Below are 22470 nucleotides of genomic sequence, written 5' to 3' on the forward strand. Positions count from 1 at the left end.
TGGACCGTGGCCTACCTTGCGATGATCATCTTCCGTAGGCCGCGGCTCCGCAGTGGATCGTCAGGGTTGAGGACCTCTCGTCGCGCTCCTGTGACGTCGGCGTCTGCTGGGCTCCTTCCAGGACCTTACGCAACGTCCGGACGTGAGGCGGGGCTTCAGTTCTCGCGGGCTTTTCGGAGTCCACGCCCCTCTTCTTCCCGCGCGGCGTCCTCAAAATGGCGTCCAACGGCGGGAAAACTCCACAGATGGCGGGAAGAAGGCTGAAGATGGCGCCGGATGGCGGGAAAACTTCACGGATTGCGGGAAGAAGGCTGAAGATGGCGCCGGATGGCGGGAATCTTCACCACAGGTAAGTTTTAAAAGTCTCTCTTTCAGGCACGCAGTACCCGGTGGTTGCGGGCACGAAATCCTGCCGACTACGCCAAAAGTTGACGCGCCCTGGGCCTATGTGACGTAGCGTTGCGCACGCAGGGACTACCCGGAGCCGGATCTGATAGGGGTAGTAGTCTCGTGGAGGTGACCCGGTCCGTGCCCAGGGAGTCAGACTAAGTGGCGGTATATTAGCAGTAGATGTAGGATGACTATGCCACCTGTTGAATGCAGCTATGGAGCTGCCGCTGCAGGGCAGACCGCTGAGGCCGGTGGAAGGATGGTGCAGCGTGGATGGTATAACCCCCAACGGGAGGGGTATGGCCTCAGGGCAGCCGACGTGGAAGATGGGGGTAGCAGGAACCACTCAGTTCAGGGTCTTTACTGGTGACAAAGACAGACCCTCCCGGAGTACTTGCTAGCGATCGGGGCCTGGTCAGTCCTTGAGCAGATGGGATCTCCCCTGGCCAGGTGGAGTTGTAGGCCTTCCCAACTAACTGTACTCTTCTGGCTACCTTGCTAGAGGCGGGTAAAATTAGCCCACGTCCCTGAGTGTACCGTGTGGTGCTCACCCGTATGGCCGGTGACTCGGGGCCTTCTAGTGCCTTCCGCTCCACGACGGCGGTGCTGGTCCCACGCGTGTGACCGTGCCTTCGGGTTTCTGGGCCAGAGGACTTGAAATCCCCTGCCGGACGGTTTCTGCTGCTGGGTAAGGGTTAGTCCCCACAGCCTCGGACTCCGGGTCCGGTGATAACTTCTCAGTCAGGGCGAGCTCTGCAGCTGCCAGCCCCTGACTCCTTGTAGCACTGCTCCCACAGAGCTCCTGTTGTTTCTTCCTATGCTGCTTCTCTTCTCTGTCTCTACTTCTGGCATGGCCCGGGAGCTGGGCCCAGCCGAAGCCACAGCTCCCTGTCCGCCCTCCTGGCTCAACTCTCCCTTTGAACTCTCTAACCCTGCCTGAGCCCCAGGTTTATATAGGGGAAGTCCTTCCCCTCCCAGGACTGGGCAGGAGGTGTGGCATGCATAGGATTCCTGACCAAGAGACCTCCCACCTGCTCCTAGACATAACATTGCTGTTACTGTGGAAACCAGACCCCTGGGGTGCCACATATGCATACGTTAAAATGTGTATAGAGTATTAGCATGTGCAAATTTTATATGTGTGCCTAATATAAATATACATGGAAATGTATATGTAGGTGGTGCCTGATGGAGGGTGGGGGGCCCAGATCAGAAGTCCTGATTAAGGGCCCTTCACTGTCATTGTCTGCCCCTTATATAAACAGTAAAATCCTCTTTAATAACTGGACTTCCATTGGGGTGGACTTCTCATAGATGGCCAGTATGCATACTATATTATGAATCTGGGCATCTCTCACAGAAAATCTGATCTGGATATGAGGGTGGTCTTCTATAAGCGGTGATGTTTTGGAGAGATTTAGGGAAAAGTCCCAATTCTTATCCATCGATCTGGTAATTTGAGTAAAATATTTGTGTTGATAACTGATCACAAAGTCACAAAATATGTAAGATTTGGCATAACCTGGTTCATTTTTCAAAAAGTTATGCTCAATTTTTTTAGCACCAAGTTTTGTTGCTTTTTTGTAGACTTACACTAACTTAGTATATTGTGTGAGAATTAAATGAATTATGAATTAGTTGGCGCATTTTACCACACTCTGGGGGTCCCTGACAGTCCTTCTTTACCGGCCCTGTAGTGATGCCAATGTAAACTTCCAAGTGACCGCGCAGTCAATCACTGTCACGAATGCAGGACAACCTATGATTAGCTAATTTTTGGGAAATCCTTATAACAAAAGGGGATTGAAAATATTTACAATTATTTTAAAAGCATTAAAAAAAAACAGACCCAATACTTATAATTAGTTTGTTGAAAGTAGTCTAATTAAAGGGAGCTGAAAGGATTAGAGATTATGAACCCGATTCACCAGTGTTTTTGCCAGAAAACTGGCATAAAGCTCTTGAAAAGTTGCAAAGTTTTGTGACTTTTCCCATTTTCACATAATTTTAACTTCTTTAAAGCCCAAGACGTACTGATACGTATCTGCGCCCTGGGACTTAAGAGCCTGATACGTATTAGTACATCTTTGCGATCGCGCCCGCACACAGGCTGTGCGGGCGTGATCGCCGCCGGGTGTCAACTGATTGTCACAGCTGACACCCGGTGCTATGTGCTGGGAGAGGTCCCGCACATTAACCCCCGCAATGCTGGGATCTAAGTCGTTCGCAGCATTGCGGGGGCAAGGGGAGGTGATCGGGATAGTCACCTCTCCTGCCGGCGTCCAGCAATGTGTGCCGCGGCTTCCCGGATGTTGCCATGATGACCCGATTCACTGAGGGGTGCAGTTTTAAGAATGGTGTCACTTTTGGGTATTTTCAGTCATAAAGACCCCTCAAAGTGACTTCAAATGTGATGCGGTCCCTAATAAAATGGTTTTGTAAATTTTGTTGGAAAAATGAGAAATCGCTGGTCAATTTTAACCCTTATAGCTCCCTAATAAAAATAAATTTGGGTTCCAAAATTGTGCTGATGTAAAGTAGACATATGGGAAATGTTATTTATTAACTTTTTTTGTGTGACATATCTCTCCGATTTAAGGGCATAAAAATTCAAATTTTGAAAATTGCAAAATTTTCTAAATTTTCGCCAAATATCTGTTTTTTTCACAAATAAACACAAGTGATATCGAAGAAATTTTACCACAATCATAAAGTACAATATGTCATGAAAAAATATTCTCAGAACCAGGGGGATCCGTTGAAGCGTTCCAGAGTAATTACCTCATAAAGTGACAGTGGTCAGAATTGTAAAAATTGGCCTTCTCATTAACGTGCAAACCACTTTGGGTTGTAAAGGGGTTAAGGACTCTACCTGCATATACAGTCATGGAGGAAAGTGCTGGCACCCTTGAAATTGTTTCAGAAAATTACACATGTTTTATTACACGCATGTTTATTTCCTTTGTGTTTATTGGAACAACACAAAAAAACTGAGAAAAAAAAGGCAAATTGGACATAATTTCACACAAAACTCCAAAAATGGGCCGGAATACATATATATATTTTTGATGGGACAACACTGAAGATGCGACACTTTGATACAATGTACAGTAGTCAGTGTACAGCTTGTTTAACTGTAAATTTGGTGTGCCTGCAAAATAACTCAACACACAGCCATTAATGTCTAAACAGCTGGCAACAAAAGTGAGTACACCCCTAAGTGTGTTCTCAGCTGATGTTATTTGTTGGTTTTTCTTTGCATCCCGAACAATTTTCTTGGCAGTTGTGGCTGAAATTTTTGTTGGTCTACCTGACTGTGGTTTGGTTTTTACAGAGCATCTGATTTTCCATTTGTTAATCACAGTTTGAACACTGCAGACTGGCATTATCAATTCCTGGGATATCTTTTTGTATCCCTTTCCTGTGTTATACTCTTTTTGCCTCCCTTTCCTGTGTTATACAGTTCAACTACCTTTTCCCGTAGATCCGTTGATAATTCTTTTGCTTTCCCCATCTCAAAATCCAGAAACGTCAGTGGCTGGATCCCAGAAACTCACTCAGCTTTATGCACACACACTGATTACAAGCAAACAGGTCATAGGTGAGGATGTTACCTTTAGTAGCCATTCAAACCCATTTGTGTCAAATTCTGTGCATGTTATCAGGCCAAAATCACCAGGGTATGTAAACTTTTTGATCAGGATTATTTGGATGTTTTGGTTGTCATTAGTGATGAGTGAGCACTAAAATGCTCGAGTACTCGTTGCTCGGGTCGAGCAAATTGAAATACTCGGGTGCTCAACCCGAGCAATGAGCCCAATATAAGTCTAGGGGAAACTTGAGCATTTTTCAGGTGGCTCCCCACGGCGGTCTGCAGAGGGCCTAAAAATTGCCCAAATCGATGGGAACTGTGCTCAAATGACATGTGAACAGCATGGGGAAGACCCCTGGAAGCATCTCTGACTCCCAGATCACTGCTGTCAACAACGTCGTCAGAGTATTACGCCACTTTTACGGCGTAAGGAACATCCTTTCCAGGGTGATGACTTGTATATAAGGCAAAATAAATAAACAAAAACACAAATACTCCTACACACCTTGGGCTATGTTCACACGTAGCATTTTTGACACGTTTTTGCACTTTTGCATTGCTTTCAACCAAGACAAATGCATTCACCAGGAAATGTCATTTTAACATTTTACAACCTTATCTGGCCATGTGGTGTGTGACACATCATCAGACACATGCATACAGTGCTGAAAAGACATGGGAACAGCAAGGGGAAGACCTCTGGAAACATCTCTGAATCCCAGGTCACTGCCTAAATGTGTGCCCATCATAAGTGATCCTTGGCACATGCGAAGATGCCTCCCGCCATGCACCTGTCGTTGCAGACTTGCAACAATCACCGTCCACGTCCTTGTCCCACTGCAGTGTTCAGTTGTCCCTACCCCATTCCTTGGAATGCAAGCACAAGAATGCCGGCAGCCACCCACCCACAGGCTGCAATACTATACTGCCAAATTTTTGACAGCTGCTTGCACTTGAAATGTGGCCTTTTAGGCTCGTGGAGGCGGAAGATTTTCATAACCTCATGCCGGCGGCGGCCGGGTGTCCATACTCGGTCCCCAGTCGCCACTATATTTCCCGGTATCGCCTCCGCCTTCCACAACCACGGGTCCAATAACATTACCCGTGCCCTCCCCAGTGCACTTACTGGGAAGGACCGCCTAACCACAAACACGTGGACAGGTGAATGTGGCCAGGGACGGTACGGAGCCAGTCCACAACTTTTTTTGCTAAGAGTTGTATTTAGCTCGGTGAAAGGACTGGCATAGAGGGAAACCGTGTCTACCCTGCGTGTCATTTCTCCCAGAAAATCCTGTAATTGAGCTTGTTGCAGAAGCAATGGCAGCCCATCCAACATCAACTCGCACTTGTCAATGGTGCTTTGACACACACACATCTTTCTTTGCGCATTTAATTTCTTGAATACAGAATTGGAAAATGGCCTGATCCGTAATGCGTTTTGAGAAATAACATGCATAAGCATGGCCGATCCGCATTAAAAAAGCAGCCATAGAGTGTCCAGGAACCTTCCCCCACACTTTTCTTAGCCAGGGCTGCTTTTCGGCAGGGTTGCACGGGCCCACCAGAGAACCAGAGACTCCTCCGGCGGGCCCTGGCTTCTCCTTCAGGAGAGTTCATAGTGCCGAGGTGAGGCCATGATGATGATAGAGGCCATCATCTGCTTAGTTTTCTGTTACTTGGAATGCAATTGCAAGTATGCAGCCAGCCACCCACCCACCCACAGGCCGCAACACTAAACTGACAGATTTCTGGGCAGCTCTTTGCACTTGAAATATGGCCTTTTAAGCTTGTGGAGGTGGAAGCTTTTCACAACCTCATGCAGGCGGCGGCCGGGTGTCCATACTCGGTCCCCAGCCGCCAGTATTTTTCCGGTATCGCCTTCGCCTTCCACAAGCACGGGTCCCACAACATTACCCATGCCCTACCCAGTGCACTTACTAAGAAGGACTGCCTAACCACAAACACGTGGACAGGTGAATGTGGCCAGGGACGGTACGGAGCCAGTCCACAACTTTTTTTGATAAGAGTTGTATTTAGCTCAGTGAAAGGACTGGCATAGAGGGAAACCGTATCTACCCTGAGTGTCATTTCTCCCAGGAAGCCCTCTAAAGCTGCTTGCACTTGAAATCTGGCCTGAACATTACTGCTGGTACTTTTCTGTGGCAATTTTCTTGCCTCCTACCAGCCTGGAATATTTCCAGCAAACTATGGTACAACACCATGGTATTAGCACTGCCCCCAGTACCAGCAGCGAAGCCATCCTCAATTTCCTTCTCTGGAATTTTATTTGGTAGACTGAGTGGCTGCCAAAATAAATTTTCTCACAAAGGAGCTGATGATAGAGTGGCAGTAGGTTCAAGTTTCTCCAGCCTGTTAGATATTAGAGGGTGAACGGCAGCACATTGGATCAGTGGTTAGCACTGAAGTCTTGCAGCACTGGGATCCTGGGTTCAAATCCCAGCAAGGACAACATCTGCAAGAAATTTGTATGTTCTCCCACAGGGTTGGACAGTCCCACCAGAGAATTCTCTGGTGTTCCTTGGCTTCTACCTCAGGAGAGTTCATGATAGTGCTAACTTTGCAGCTGCTATGGGGCTCTTGAGCGGGTGAGAAAGGTTAGCCCTCAGAAACAAATCCTCTGGTGGGCAGAATGTTTTTCAATCTGAAACAGCTTCTCAGTGGGAGTTGTATTTCACAGCATGCCATATTCTTTAGCTCTGTGAAAGGACTGGCATATAGGGAAACCTTATTTACCCCGGTTGTCATTTCTCCGTCACCAGGTTCCGCCCATTGTAACACACGACCATGCCTGGCTGTATGTTCAGCGGTGAGAGCCACAGATCAAGCTGCTGTGTTACAGCTTTCAACAACTATGCAGCGCTGGGCGGTTTGTTAATTAAGCATTAAGCATGTTATCTTCAGCACAGCCTGCTGCTGTTTGGCCAAGGCAGTGCAGCAGTGCTGTCAGCTTGTGACTGATGTGGTCATTTCGGAGATGGAGGAGGAGGTGCATGAGCTGAACAATGTGATTACATTGAGGTTAAATTGGTGATGCTGTTTTTTATACTAAAGAAAGATCCTATTGTTATGTTTTTTTATGTTATTTTTTATGACAAATGCATTCACCGGGAAAAGTCATTTTAACATTTTACAACCTAATCTGGCAATGTGGTGTCATCAGACACATCCTGTTTTATTTATGATGGAGGGACTCTGAAAGTCATAAAGCCTATTTTTATAGGAACATCAGACGGCCCTTACTATTCTTAAAAGGCCAGCAGTCGGCCCTAGCTATTGTTAGAGAGCCATCAGAGGGCTATGCTTTGTTGTTCCCATTATTAACAAGTGGGTCTCCTATACTGTTATTGCGCATCCAGTGACTGCAAGGGTTGTCAAAAATTTGGACGCAACCTAATACCCCTTTGAAGAGACATAGAGGAGGGTCTCAGTAAAAAAAATGTTCCTATTATAAAGGAGCGGGTCTTCTATAGTGGTAATGCCCATGCTGTGACTGCAAGGGTGGGCAAAATTTTTGAATAAAACACTAACAATTTAAAGACACAAAGAGCATGGCCACAGTAACAAGGTACGACATGTTCCCGTTAGAAAGGAGAGGGTCTGCTATACAGTTATAGGGTATGCAGTGAATCCAACGGCTGACAAATTTTAGGAAAAACCCCACTAAGAATTTAAGGACACACAGAGCAGGGCCACATTAACAAGGTACGACATGTTCCCATTAGAAAGGAGAGGGTCTGCTATACAGTTATAGGGTATGCAGTGAGTCCACCGGCTGACCAAGTTTAGGAAAAAACCCACTAAGAATTTAAAGACACATAGACCAGGCCACAGTAATGACAAATTCCCATTAGAAAGGAGAGAGTCTCCCATAGTGTTGGACTATGCAGTGACTGCAAGAGCTGCCAAAAATTTGGAGGCACTTCAATGGCCCTTGGAAGAGACGTGGAGGAGCGCATCATAAAAAATTGTTACCATTAGAAAGGAGCGGGCCTCCTATACTTGTAATGCCATGCACTAAGTGTATGGGCTGACAAACATTTACTCCTGGGGGGTATACATGAACATACTGTATAAAAAATTTTTTTTAAGGGCATCATAAAAATGTAGCGCCCCGAGGGCTCGACCGCTACAGGGGTATTGCACCTCTGCCAGAGGTGTGATATTCCACTCCCGGGTAAGGATGGAGTATGGACCAGGGTTCAGTTAGCTGCATACAGCACACTCACCCCATTTCCGAGGGACAGCTCAACGGTGCTCCCATTAGACAGAAATGCAGGCACGACAGACCATGTCCCTGGCTGGAGTGGGGAGGGGGTAGGAATACCCAGTGATGTAGGAGCAGATAGGGGTTGGTTCCTGAGCGTAGATAGGAGCCCATTGTTTGCTGGTCACCTGGGCTCATGTTCTAGAGGGAGGTATAAAAGGTGGGCACCATCTTAGAACAGTGTTCAGTCAGAGAGAAGAAGTGACAGAGTGGGGGCCTCTGCAAGGGGCTCTTCTCCGTAGGCGGGCCTAGCCTCTGAGGCCCAGCCAGCACAGAGAGAAGAGAAGAAGAGAAGTTCAGTGAGTGGAGTAAGAGAAGGAGTTCAGCCAGAGAGGGCTGACAGGGAGCTGTGGCTCAGTCTGGGCCCAGCTCCACGAGGCAGGCCTAGGGTGAAGGCCAGGAACAGAAAGGAACAAGAACAGAAAGGAACAAGAACAGAAAGGAACAGAAGAGAAAGAGAAAGAGAGAAACAGAAGGGCTCAGGAACAAGACGGCAGAAGGGACCCTAAGAACCAACGAGAATACAGGGTGAAGGGTCAGGCAGATTAAGGGTACCGGATCCCAAGTTGGTGGAGGAGAAACAGCCCTCAGCCAAAGACCGGAGGTCGTGATCATTTATTGGTGCGACACCTCATCAAACCTGCTAGGAAGGCACCATATAGGACAGCGGGGAACGGGAACCACATTTACCCGCACAAGTCCGCAGCAGCTGGACAAAAGTGGGTCACTGGTGAGGCAGGCCAGAGAAAGGATTGAAGGGGTCCTGTGTCATGCTCCTGAACTGCCTGGGGTTGACCGAGCCCCTCACCTGGTGGACGCAGCACGGCTCGGGCGGTCATTGCTGACAGAAGTGACCCGGAGTACATGAACTGTGAGTAAAAGACATTGGACTGCAGTACGTTGTCTGTGTACTCTTTCGCTCCTCCAGCACTAACGGCACTGGGACTCTCTGCACCATCACCCCCACCATCCACTACACTGCCCTGGGGCTGCACTCTTCCCGTGGGGAGTCACACTACCTCAGCTGCATACATCATCAGCCCCAGCGATCTGCCTTGCAGCGGCGGTTCATAATAACCGCAATCCACGGGTGGCGCAGTCGGACATCACTTAGGACGGCTAAAGGACTACCACTGGTCTGACCACCCTGAGCCACGGAACCGGGTCGCCACTACTACCCCCACCGTCTCCCTATTGCCCGGCTCCGAGTGCCCCACGGCCCAGGGGCGAGTCAAACACCCTTAAAAAAAATTATGTGGGTGTTGCATCATGGACCACGGTCACCCTGGTGATATGGTGGTGGAGGATGAGGAGAAGGAGGAGGACAAGAGCAAATAGCCAAAATCAGGAAGCGTATACCCATGTGTGGGTGTGAAAAGGTGCATGGGAATACACCTCCCAAGAAAAGACACTGGATTTGAGTTTATGTTACGCTGCTATTGTAGCACCCTGAGGACTCGGCTGCTACAGGGGTATTGCACCTCAACCCAGAGGTGTGGTATTCCACTCCCGGGTAAGGATGGAGTGTGGAACTGAGCTTAGTAGGCTGCATGCACTACATACATCCCATTTCCGGGGGACAGAACTACGGTACTCCAACCAAGTATATATGTGCAGGTACGACAGCGTCTGTCCCTGGCTGGAGTGGGAAGGGGGGTGGAACATCCCAGTAGTGTAGGGGCAGATAGGGGGAGCACTCTGGGTAAAGCTAGGAGCTCATTGGGTGCTGGTCACCTGGGCTCACACATAGAGGGAGTATATAAGGTGGGCACCATCTTAGGACAGGGTCTTTTTAGGAGCTGAGGAAGAGTTCAGCCAGGAGGGCTGACAGGAGCTGTGGCTCCGTCTGGGCCCAGCTCCAGGGCTAGGCCTGCAGTGAGGAGAGAGGAAGAAGGAAGGCCCAGAGTGGAAGACAAGAGGGAACCCTGAGAACCCAGAATTAAGCCAGAAGGGTGAAGGGTTGGCGGACACGGGTACCGGAACCCAAGCTGGTGGAGGTCAATCATCCTCAGCCAGGAACCGGAGGTCATGGTCAAGATTTGCCACGACCCCCACCAAATCCACCAGAAAGGCACACCAAGTATAGGGTCAGGGAACCCAGAGAAGGTTTAACCACCAAGAGACCCGAGGGAGCCGGCCAAAGGTGGATCCCTGGTGGGGACGGCCAGGAGAAAGAGAGGAGAGAGGGAAGCTCAGGACCACGCTCCGGAACTGCCTGGGGGTTGGCCGAGTCCAGGACCTGGTGGACGCAGCACGGCTCGGGTGGTCACTCAAGGCCAGAGTGACCAAAGGAACACCCGTGAGTTAAAAACCCTGAAACTGCATCCCACGTCTCTGACTCTCCTTTCTACACTACAACTACCCCCATCATCCGCATCTGCTGCCCTGAGGCCATACCCCTCCCGTTGGGGGTTATACCACCACGCTGCACATCCTGATACACCTGGCCTCAGTGGACTGTTCTGCAGCGGCGGCTTCAAAGCCGCACTCAACGGGTGGCGTAGTCGATCAAGTTAACATCTACTGCCATAGACTGCCACTTAGTTTGACACCCTGGGCACGGACCGGGTCACCGCCACAAGGACTACTACCCCTATCCAGATCCGGCTCCGGGTATCCCCTGAACATGGCCCAGGGGGTGCGTCAACTTTGGCGTAGTCGGCAGGATTACGTGCCCGCAACCACCGGGTACTGCGTGCCTGAAGAAAAGTTCACATTTACCTCAAAAAGAAGTCTCCCGCCGGTTCCGGAGGGTCCCCGCCATCGGACGCCATCTCGGATCGTTTCCCGCCGTTTGCCAGTCATCTGCAGTCTTTTCCCGCCATCCACGGAGTTTCCCGCCACTGGGAGACGATTCCCGCCATCTGAGAAGATTTCCCGCCCTGGCAGAGCGGACGCCATTATGGGCGTGCCAGAGGGTGGCAAGAGGCCACCTCCCATCGTGGGCCAGGTCCAAGAATGGCGCCAAAAGCGGAAACCGCCCCCACCAGCAGAGACTGTAATGATAGAGATGTCCATCAGCGTGAGGGGACTGCCCCTGGAACTGACAATCACCGAGTTGCCCCGGGACCGCCCTCAGTATGGGCGGATACAGAACAAAAGAGCGAGGATGGGTGCAGCCTGGAGGAGTCTGGAGAGGTCGCACCCGGAGATGGAGGGAGAGTCAGGCAGCACCGACCCTGTGGTCAGGAGCCTGTTGCAAGCAACCACCCCACTAGGCCTGGTGGAGATCCTGGCACAGTTCCCCCAAGACCGGGAGCGTGCACAGACCGCGCTGGAGGGCCTCGCACGGAGGATGGCCCGGGTGCAGCGAGAAATGCTGACTGAGTGGAGTAGGGAGATGGCCCAGCAGGCTGGAACCCGCCAGCGGAGCACGCCACCCGAGACGAGGAGTCTGACCGCCTCTGAGGATGGTGCAGGAGGAATGAAGGCCGGAGACGACGCCGAGGAAGGAGCTGAAGAGACGGAGGCAGGTAAAGGGGACGTCACAACCCCAAGCCTAATAACCGTGAACCTGCCCCAGCTCCCCGTCGCAGAGCCCGAAATTCCCCCTACCGTGCCTGTCGCTGCACCGCCACCGTTCCCAGCTAGGCCTCAAGCGGCAGGAGCCGCGGCCACGCCCCCTGTGACGTCACGCGCCTAAACCCTGAGCGCGGCCAAGCAGGAAATGCCACCGGCCTGGTCGCAGGGCCGAGTACCCCCGGGCGCCGCAGACCCAACAGCGCCCTCTACCTCCACTAAGCCACCGGCCTGGTCGCAAGGTCAAGTACCCCCGGGCGCCGCCGTCTCCACGGTGCCCTTTACCTTCAGGGTGCCCCAAGCCTGGTCGCAAGGCCTGGAAGACCCGGGCGCCGCTGCCACCACCGCGCCCTCAACTTCCACAGTGCCGCACCTGGGTGAAGACCTATTCGCCCAACACACTTGCCCGGATGGGCAGCCCTTTGTGTGGCCACCGGAGTACTACCATCTCCGACTCCGGAAGGAAGGACCCCTGTGCGAGCCCCTGATTCCGGCTCCGGCGCCTGTCAAGATCACCCCACTCTCGTTGGAGGAGGCGCAGTTCGCGTGGGACCCCACTGGAGGAGACCTCATCGGGTTCACTCAAGAAACCCGGGCGGCCGCAGCTGAGCGTGCGGAGTGCTGCCGGCAGCAATTGGAGGTCTTCGACAGGGAACGGAGAGAGAGGCGGGTCCGCGAGGAGCGGCTGCAAGTACAGAGTGCAGAGCAGAAGAGCCGGACCCGACGGAACCCCCGTGCAGCCCATGGTCCCCGTGCCACCGGGACTGTAATCAAATTCCAACTGCAGCATGGTTGGGGCTTCATCCGGGACCACCGCACCCCCGGCGACGTCTTTGTGACCCGCAGGGACGTCGAGAGCCATCTGCCGGAGGGACACAGAGGTCGTGACCTATACCTGGGTGACGAGGTCACCTTTACCCGGCATCAATGTGCCAAAGGACCCTACGCCCTTCATGTACACCGGTTGACGGAGGAAGAGCTGCGGTGTGAGGAAGGACAAGAGGACCCGGACGGGTCTGAAGCCTACCCGCGAGAAGGAGCAGGAGGACGCCGTTACTGAAGTACGGTAAAGTGGAACTGTAAATAGTTACCCGTAAGGGTACAGGAACTGTTGCCAGAAAAGTATAGTCCCCGTTGGGACAAGTGTGAACTGTTACCCGTGTGTCCCCTATCCCTTAACAGGCTGAGGACTGTGAACAGCCAATCCTTATCCCCACTGGCCGAGGACTGAGAGCGGCCATAACCCCTTGTATATAGTTGCGCTTCCTAAGGCGCCCCCTACCGGTTTTATAGGAAACTGTGTTTTTTCTAAAAGAGACTGTTGCACTTTACCCGGTCACAAGTTGCACCGTGGCCGGAGGAACAAGAATGTTTACAATGAAAAGTTTATTATGAAAAAGTTTTATGCTGCTGATAATGTATATAATGTTTTATATGTTTATGGATGTTATGAAAAAAAATTGTATGTTTTGGTATGTTTTTATTCTTTTACAGCCCGAGGACGTGCTGTGATTTACCAGGGGGGAATGTAGCACCCTGAGGACTCGGCTGCTACAGGGGTATTGCACCTCAACCCAGAGGTGTGGTATTCCACTCCCGGGTAAGGATGGAGTGTGGAACTGAGCTTAGTAGGCTGCATGCACTACATACATCCCATTTCCGGGGGACAGAACTACGGTACTCCCACCAAGTATATATGTGCAGGTACGACAGCGTCTGTCCCTGGCTGGAGTGGGAAGGGGGGTGGAACATCCCAGTAGTGTAGGGGCAGATAGGGGGAGCACTCTGGGTAAAGCTAGGAGCTCATTGGGTGATGGTCACCTGGGCTCACACATAGAGGGAGTATATAAGGTGGGCACCATCTTAGGACAGGGTCTTTTTAGGAGCTGAGGAAGAGTTCAGCCAGGAGGGCTGACAGGAGCTGTGGCTCCGTCTGGGCCCAGCTCCAGGGCTAGGCCTGCAGTGAGGAGAGAGGAAGAAGGAAGGCCCAGAGTGGAAGACAAGAGGGAACCCTGAGAACCCAGAATTAAGCCAGAAGGGTGAAGGGTTGGCGGACACGGGTACCGGAACCCAAGCTGGTGGAGGTCAATCATCCTCAGCCAGGAACCGGAGGTCATGGTCAAGATTTGCCACGACGCCCACCAAATCCACCAGAAAGGCACACCAAGTATAGGGTCAGGGAACCCAGAGAAGGTTTAACCACCAAGAGACCCGAGGGAGCCGGCCAAAGGTGGATCCCTGGTGGGGACGGCCAGGAGAAAGAGAGGAGAGAGGGAAGCTCAGGACCACGCTCCGGAACTGCCTGGGGGTTGGCCGAGTCGAGGACCTGGTGGACGCAGCACGGCTCGGGTGGTCACTCAAGGCCAGAGTGACCAAAGGAACACCCGTGAGTAAAAACCCTGAAACTGCATCCCACGTCTCTGACTCTCCTTTCTACACTACAACTACCCCCATCATCCGCATCTGCTGCCCTGAGGCCATACCCCTCCCGTTGGGGGTTATACCACCACGCTGCACATCCTGATACACCTGGCCTCAGTGGACTGTTCTGCAGCGGCGGCTTCAAAGCCGCACTCAACGGGTGGCGTAGTCGATCAAGTTAACATCTACTGCCATAGACTGCCACTTAGTTTGACACCCTGGGCACGGACCGGGTCACCGCCACAAGGACTACTACCCCTATCCAGATCCGGCTCCGGGTATCCCCTGAACATGGCCCAGGGGGCGCGTCACTATCATTCGGTGGTGTTGAGAAGTCTGGCCCAATCCAGCCCTTGTTCATTTTTATAAGAGTCAGCCTGTCAGCATTTTCAGTTGACAGGAGGATGCGCTTATCAGTTATAATTCCACCAGCGGCACTAAAAACCCGATCTGATAAAACGCTGGCAGCAGGGTAGGCCAGGACCTCCAAGGCATAGAGAGCCAGTTCATTCCACATATCTAGCTTGGATACCCAATATTTATAAGGCACAGAGGAATCACGGAGGACGTTGGTACGGTACGGCAAGGTACTCCCTCAGCATCTTCCCAAACTTTGCACTCCTTGTGAGAGTACCCTGCGCCTCAGGGCCTGTGCGATGGGAGGGTCTGAGAAAACTCTCCCAGAACTTTGACAGTGTTCCCCTGCCTCTGCTGGATTGAAGTTGTGTCTCTCTCGCCTGTACTCCTTGGTTGTCGAACGAAGTGTGCCCTCTGCCTCCAGCGTTTTCAGATGGGAATTTTTTTAATAGGTCCGCAACAAGGGCCTTCTGGTACTGCCTCATTTTTGTACACCTGTCCGCCTCAGGAATAAGAGATATAAAGTTCTCCTTGTAGAGTGGGTCTAGAAGTGTCACCAACCAGTAATGACCTAAAATTTTGAGAATGCGAGGGTCATGGGAAAGGCAGCATAACATAAACTCAGCCATGCGTGCCAGACTACTAACAGGCAAGACTTCCGTGTCCTCACCAAGAGGATGACTGACCATGCTCTCCTCCTCCTCCTCTCTGTCCTCTGGCCATCCACGCTGAACAGACGGTATGACAGCTGTGCAGATAGCACCGTCTATAGTGCATGAAACTAGTTCCTGTCCTTCCTCCTCCTCCTCTTCCTCATTGTCACCCAATCCACGTTGGGATGAGATGAGGCTTGGCTGTGTGTAATCACCCTGTATGGTTAATTGCTCCATCTTATCATTCTCCGCCTGCAATGCATCATCTTTGATTGTGAGCAGAGAGCGTTTCAGAAGACAGAGAAGCGGGATGGTGACGCTAATTATGGCGTCATCGCCGCTCACCATCTTGGTGGAGTCCTCAAAGTTTTGGAGGATGGTACATATGTCTGACATCCACGTCCACTACTGAGGTCTTATGTGTGGAGTCTGAACTGAATACCGATAGCCTTTTTGATGCTGGTACTCAACAACTGCCCTCTTCTGCTCACAAATCCTTCCCAACATCTGCAATGTAGAGTTCCAACGTGTGGGGACATCACACACCAGTCTGTGAGCCAGAAGCTGCAAACGCTGCTGAAACACTGCAAGGGCAGCGGAAGCTGTAGCTGACTTTCTAAAATGGGCACACAGGCGGCATACTTTAACAAGCAGATCCGGCAGCTCCGGGTAGGATTTGAGTAACCGCTGAACCACGAGGTTAAGCACATGGGCCAGGCATGGTACGTGTGTGAGCTCGCCTCGCCTCTGAGCCGCCACCAGGTTCCAGCCATTGTCACACGCGACCATGCCTGGCTGTAGGTTCAGCGGTTTGAGCCACAGATCTGCCTGCTCTTTCAGAGCTGTCCATAACTCTTCAGCATTGTGTGTTTTTTCACCTAAGCATATTAGCTTCAGCACAGCCTGTTGCCGCTTGGCCGAGGCAGTGCTGCAGTGCTTCCAGCTTGTGACTGATGTGGTCATTTCGGAGATGGAGGCTGAGGAGGAGGAGCAGGCTGAGGAGCATGAGGTTCAGGAGCTGTAGACCGTGGGGGCAACCCTGATTGACCTAGGGCCTGCAATCCTTGGCGTCGGGAGGACGTGTTCCGTCCCAAGGTCCGACTGGGTCCCGGCTTCCACTATGTTAACCCAGTGTGCCATCAGCGAGATGTACCGTCCCTGCCCACAAGCACTTGTCCACGTGTCCGTGTTTAGGTGGACTTTACCGGTAACTGCGTTGTTGAGGGCACGGCTAATGTTTTGGGACACTTGCTTGTGTAATGTGGGGACGGCACACTGGGAGAAATAGTGGCGGCTGGGGATAGAGTACCGAGGGACGGCCGCCGCCATCAGGTTGCGGAATGCTTCTGTTTCCACAAGCCTAAAAGGCAACATTTCGAGCCAAGCAGTCGTGAATTGTGAGAATTTAGTAGTGTGGCCTGTGGGACGTTGGCTGCATATTTGCGCTTGCATTCCAAGGACTGGAGTATGAACAACTGAACGCTGCGCTGGGACAAGGACATGGACGTGCTTCCTGATGCTGCTACTTGAGAGTGTGCAATGACAGGAGCAGGGCAGGAGGCATCTTTGTACTATGGACAGGGGATTGACTTGCATGCACAACAGCAGAAGAAGCAATGGTGCCACCTGTAGACACTGTTCCTGGACCCTGGTGTTCGGCCCACAAAGTCGAGTGCTTTGCTGCCATGTGCCTCATCATGCTGGTGGTGGTCAGGCTGGTCGTTTTGCCACCCCTGCTGATGCTGGTCTGGCTCGTGATGCAAATGGCCTTTTTGGAGTTATCGGCAGAGTCTTTAAAAAACAACCAGACTCGGGAAGACCTAACAGTTGTAGTGGCAACTTCCTTCATGTTGGTGTTACGGGAAATGGTAGCCTGCCTTCTGTCTGCGGCCACCACACTGCTTCTTCCTGCCTGTTGGGGTGCTCTGCCTCCCTCCCCCTGTGTGCTGCTGTCCTTGCTCTGCATGTCCTCCTGCCAGGTTGGGTCAGTTACTATATCATCCACCACCTCGTCTCCCACTTCTGCACCCTGGTACTATTCCTGACTTTCTGTCAATTGTGTCTCATCATCGTCCACCTCTTATGACAGTTTCCCACCGTCGCCTTCGTGTGACCGTGGCTGCTCAAATATTTGGGCATCGCTACACGTGATCTCCTCTTGCCCCGCTTCAAGTGGACCGGGCGAGAGGCCCGAATCTATAAATGGAAAAGTGAACAGCTCTTCAGATTGTCCAAGTGTGGGATCAATTGTCTCTGGGTACTCGGCATGGTGGGAGGAAGGAGGATCAGGGTGAGGAATATGAGGTCCAGACTCATGGCTACTGAGACTTGACCGTGTGGAAGACAGGGTGGTGGTGGTGGTGGTGGCTAAGTGACTGGAAGCATTATCCGCTATCCAACCAACAACCTTTTGACACTGATCTGGGTTCAATAGTGGTGTGCTGCGGTCCCCTAGAAATTGGGACAGGAAGGTCAGGCGAGAAGATGTGGGTGTTTGTTGTGGCACAATTTCGGCTTGCCCACGGCCTTGTCCTCGGCCTCTGCATGCACCATTACCATCACGTCCAGTTCCCCGTCCCTTGCCACGTGCCTTGCCCATTTTAAATGGAGGATAGTATCTTCCACGCTCACTACAAATGATTGAGTTTGAAGCGAAGTTATATGTGATCGGTGTGATGGAGAAAACAGAGTTTTAAATACCTGGCCTGTAGGTAAGTAGTGTGAACAGCAAACTGCTGTGAATTGCTTCACTGACACACTGAAAAAATGGAGGCCAGAAATGGCAGTATTTTCTGACAACGTATATGTGATCTGTGTGACGGAGAAAACACAGTTTTAAATAGCTGGATTTCTAGCGCTCTAATATGGAAAGGACCTGGCTGTATTCTGCAGTGCCAACAAGCAAATGGTGCAGAAAAACGGTGTTCTCTGGATTGCTTTATAAGCAAATAATGAGGATTAAGATCCAAAGAAAAGTATTCCTCGCCCCTGAGACCTGGGCCTTTGTATAGAAATATCTAACAGCAGCAGAAGGCAGAATTGGAATGGAGCCTCTTGTGCTATATGCACTGCAGTCTGCTATATACACTGCCTGCCTGCCTATTTACACTGCCTGCCTGATATCTCTGCAGATGGATTAGTCCTCAGAAGGACTGTTTGTTGAGATGTATATGTGTAATGTGCGGTTTTTCTCACTACACTACCTAATGCACGATCAAATCTCTCCCTAACGCAGCAGCAGCTCTCCCTACACTGTCTGATCCGGAGTGACTGTGATGAGCATGGCGGTGCCAGGTCAGATATAGACCTGATGACGCTGTGCAGCCAGCCAATCACTGTAATGCCCACAACCAACATGGCTATGGCATTACAGTGCATGGCAGGCAATCCCTGCATGTTCATTGGCTCTGTAAAGAGCACCAAACATGCAGGGATGGGTCCCGACTTCCCGCCCGACCAACCCGGAAATACTCGGTGAGCGCAGAGCATCTCGAGCAGTGAGATACTCGGGCGAGCACCGAGCAGTAGCGAGCATGCTCGCTCATCACTAGTTGTCATTAAGATTTAAAAAGAGAAAACACAGAAATGTGACAGTAAATGGCTTCACCCAACCAATAACCATGAGTGGAGAAAAAGTGTTTTTGTTATCATTCATTTTTTCTGAAACAAGGCCAAGAAAGGAAAAATTCTGCCGGGGTATGTAAACTTTTGAGCAGAACTGTATATGCGCCAGCCCCAGTGTCTCCTATTCTATATACTCCAGCCCCAGTGTCTCCTATTCTATATACTCCAGCTTCTTCTGTGATGTATATGCTCTAGCCCCAATGTATCCTGTGATGAATATACGCCAGCCCCAGTGTCTCCTATTCTATATACTCCAGCCCCAGTGTCTCCTATTCTATATACTCCAGCTTCTTCTGTGATGTATATGCTCTAGCCCCAATGTATCCTGTGATGAATATACGCCAGCCCCAGTGTCTCCTATTCTATATACTCCAGCCCCAGTGTCTCCTATTCTATATACTCCAGCTTCTTCTGTGATGTATATGCTCTAGCCCCAATGTATCCTGTGATGAATATACGCCAGCCCCAGTGTCTCCTATTCTATATACTCCAGCTCCAGTGTCTTCTGTGACGTAGCTAATGTAGCCCTAATGTCTCTTATGCAGAGGCGTCGCATGATAAAGCAGTGGGACACAAGCTCCCTGCCCTATCACTATCTCTTTCATATGCCACAGATCGCCATAGGCCTGCGGTTAACGAGATGTCAGCATCCTCACGCAGGTGGCTCGGTGACATCATTGCATCGCTCTGCTCTGCTGTCCCGCCATGGAAGAGGAGACAGAGGCCGTGATGTAGGGAATCAGGATTAAGTGAGATATTTTTTTAAATGATCGGGCAGTGGAGCCATCCTACTATATATCTGGAGTAGTGGGTCCATCATACTACATATGGAGTAGTGGGGCCATTATACTATATGTATGTGGGGCAGTGGGACCATCATAGTATATACAGGTGCATCTCACTAAATTAGAATATCTTCAAAAAGTTAATTTATTCCAGTTCTTCAATACTGTTTCAGTATGCTCCACAATCATGAGGAAGACTGCTGACTTGACAGATGTCCAGAAGGCAGTCATTGACACACTCCACAAGGTCCTAGAGTTCCAATTTTCATTTGGAAATCAAGGTCCCAGAGTCTGGAGGAAGAGTGGAGAGTCCACAATCCAAGCTGCTTGAGGTCTAGTGTGAAGGCTCCACAATCAGTGATGGTTTGGGAGGCCATGTCATCTGCTGGTGTAGGTCCACTGTGTTTTATCAAGACCAAAGTCAGCACAGCCGGCTACCAGGACATTTTACAGCACTTCATGCTTCCCTCTGCCGACAAGCTTTTTGGAGATAAAAATGTCATTCTCCAGCAGGACTTGGCCCCTGTCCACACGGCCAAAAGTACCAATACCTGGTTTACACACAACAGTATCACTGTGCTTGATTGGCAGCAAACTCGCCTGACCTTAACCCCATAGAGAATCTATTATTGAGAATCTATGGGGTATTGTCAAGAGGAAGATGAGAGACACCAGACCCAACAATGCAGATGAGCTGAAAGACAGCTTTTTGTATTGAAGAACTGAAATAAATTAACTTTTTGATGATATTCTAATTTAGTGAGATGCACCTGTATATGGAGCAGTGGGACTATCATGCTATATATATGGAGGAGTGGGGGCATCATACTAAATATAGAGCAGTGTGTGTGTGTCACCCCAGGCCTGGATGCCACAAACAATAATCTGTTTCTGAAAGCAGGAGGGAGGTCCCCTGGTTAGGGACAATTAGCATACAGCACCTCCTGTCCCAGGCCAGCAGGGGGAGCTGGCTGCCCCTATAAAAGCTGGAACTGGGGGCAGGGTTAGAGAGAACTGGAAGACTTAGCTCAGGAGTGAGACTAGTCCCAGAGAAGGAGGGACAGTTCAGCTGTTGCTGAGGAGTCCGTGAGGCAGAGGAGAAACTGCAAGCCAGGGACAGAGGCGACGAGAGCCGGTCCTGGCAGAGAACCAATCTACTGGACATTGGGGTCCGAGGCTGTCAGGGTTACAAGCCCAGCAGCAGAGAACCAAGCTGCGAGGGATTTCAGGTCCCTTGGCCTAAGAAGCCTGGAGGCTCCGCCACACAGAGGGACCAGTACATCGAGGAGCAACAAACAGGTACCCAAGGCCTGAGTCGCAAGCCATACAGGAGAGAAGTACACGGCCAGCTCAGGGACGTGGGCTATTACACCACGAAAAGGGGGATAGTCAGAAAGAGCATAGAGAGAACGGTAGGCCTACACACTCACCCTGACCAGTGGGGCTCGCCCGATTGCTCTCAGACACCCAGGCCCATTCCTAACCGGTACTGTTGGGCCATTAATAATATCTACAATAAAGACCCTGAACTGTTTGAAGCGGACTCTGAACTCTTACTATTGCGGCCTGCACTATCACCCCCAACATCCACCTACACTGCCCTGAGGCTACACTCTTCCCATGGGGAGTTATCCTACCCCTGTGCTGCACACCAGCACCAGCCTCAGCGGTCTGCCTTGCAGCGGCGGTTATCTCCAACCGCAATCCACGGGTGGCGTAGTCGGACATTCAAAACACTGATAAATAGACTGCCACCATTTGGTCTGACCACCCTGAGCCACGGGATCGGGTTGCCACTACTACCCCCATCAGCACCGTACACTAGAAGGCCCGGTTCCGGGTACCCCACGGCCCAGGGGGGGAGTCAGCTTTGGCGTAGTCGGCAGAATTGTGACCAACCCGCCACAAACGGGTATTGCGTGCCTGGAAAAGACTCTATACATATCTGAGTGAAGTTTCCCGCCATTTGGGGCCATTTCCCGCCAATCGGAGCCGTTTCCCGCCATCGGGCGCCATCTTCGGGACGACGCGCGGGAAGAAGAGGGGCGTGGACGTCCAAAAACGCGTGAGACCTGAAGCCCCGCCCTACGCTGAGACGCTGCTCAAGGTCCTGGATGGAGATCCAGCGGATGCCGATGTCATCACCGAGCAACGCAAGGTCCTCTCCCAGAGCATCGCGAGGGAAGCCGCGGCCTACAGAAGAGGATCGCCAGAAGGTAGGCCACGGTTAATTAGGAGGGAGGAAGATGTCGGACGCGGAGGGACCCTCTACCACCAGCGTAGCCGCTGCAGCTGTGATGCCGTTTTCCATGCCCTATATCCATAGGCGGATTATAATGAGGGCAATCCGGGCGACCGCCCAGGGCCCTGAGCCTGCAGGTGGTCCACGGCTCCAGGCGGGGTGTCTAATGCCGGATTGCCCTCATTATATGTGCGGGCCGCCGCGGCACATAGCGGTAGCAGTGGCGGGAGGGGGGGGCCTGGACTGCTCCCCCAGCAGCGGCCACCGCTACTTCTTCATCGGCCGGGCCAGCACTGCAGCAGTTAACTTCCCTGTGCTGGCCCGGCCGCGTCACTGCTAGGAGACATGGCCCTGTGTGCGGCTGTGTCTCCTAGCTGTGACGTCACACAGTGCGCCCCGGCCTGCAGTGCTGCACCGGAAAAGAGAGAGAGCAGGCAGGAGGAATTGAGCCGGGGGATGGTGAGTGTGTGTGTGTGTGTGAGCAGATGTGTGTGTGGGCAGGTGTGTGTGTGTTTGTGGGCAGGTGTCTGTGGGGGCAGGTGTCTGTGTGGGCAGGTGTGTGTGTGTGTGTATATGTGTGTGTGTGTATATGTGTGTGTGTC

Source organism: Phyllobates terribilis, unplaced genomic scaffold (assembly GCF_046119375.1).
Source record: "Phyllobates terribilis strain yellow unplaced genomic scaffold, ASM4611937v1 Scaffold_340__1_contigs__length_2048258, whole genome shotgun sequence".
NCBI lineage: Eukaryota > Metazoa > Chordata > Amphibia > Anura > Dendrobatidae > Phyllobates > Phyllobates terribilis.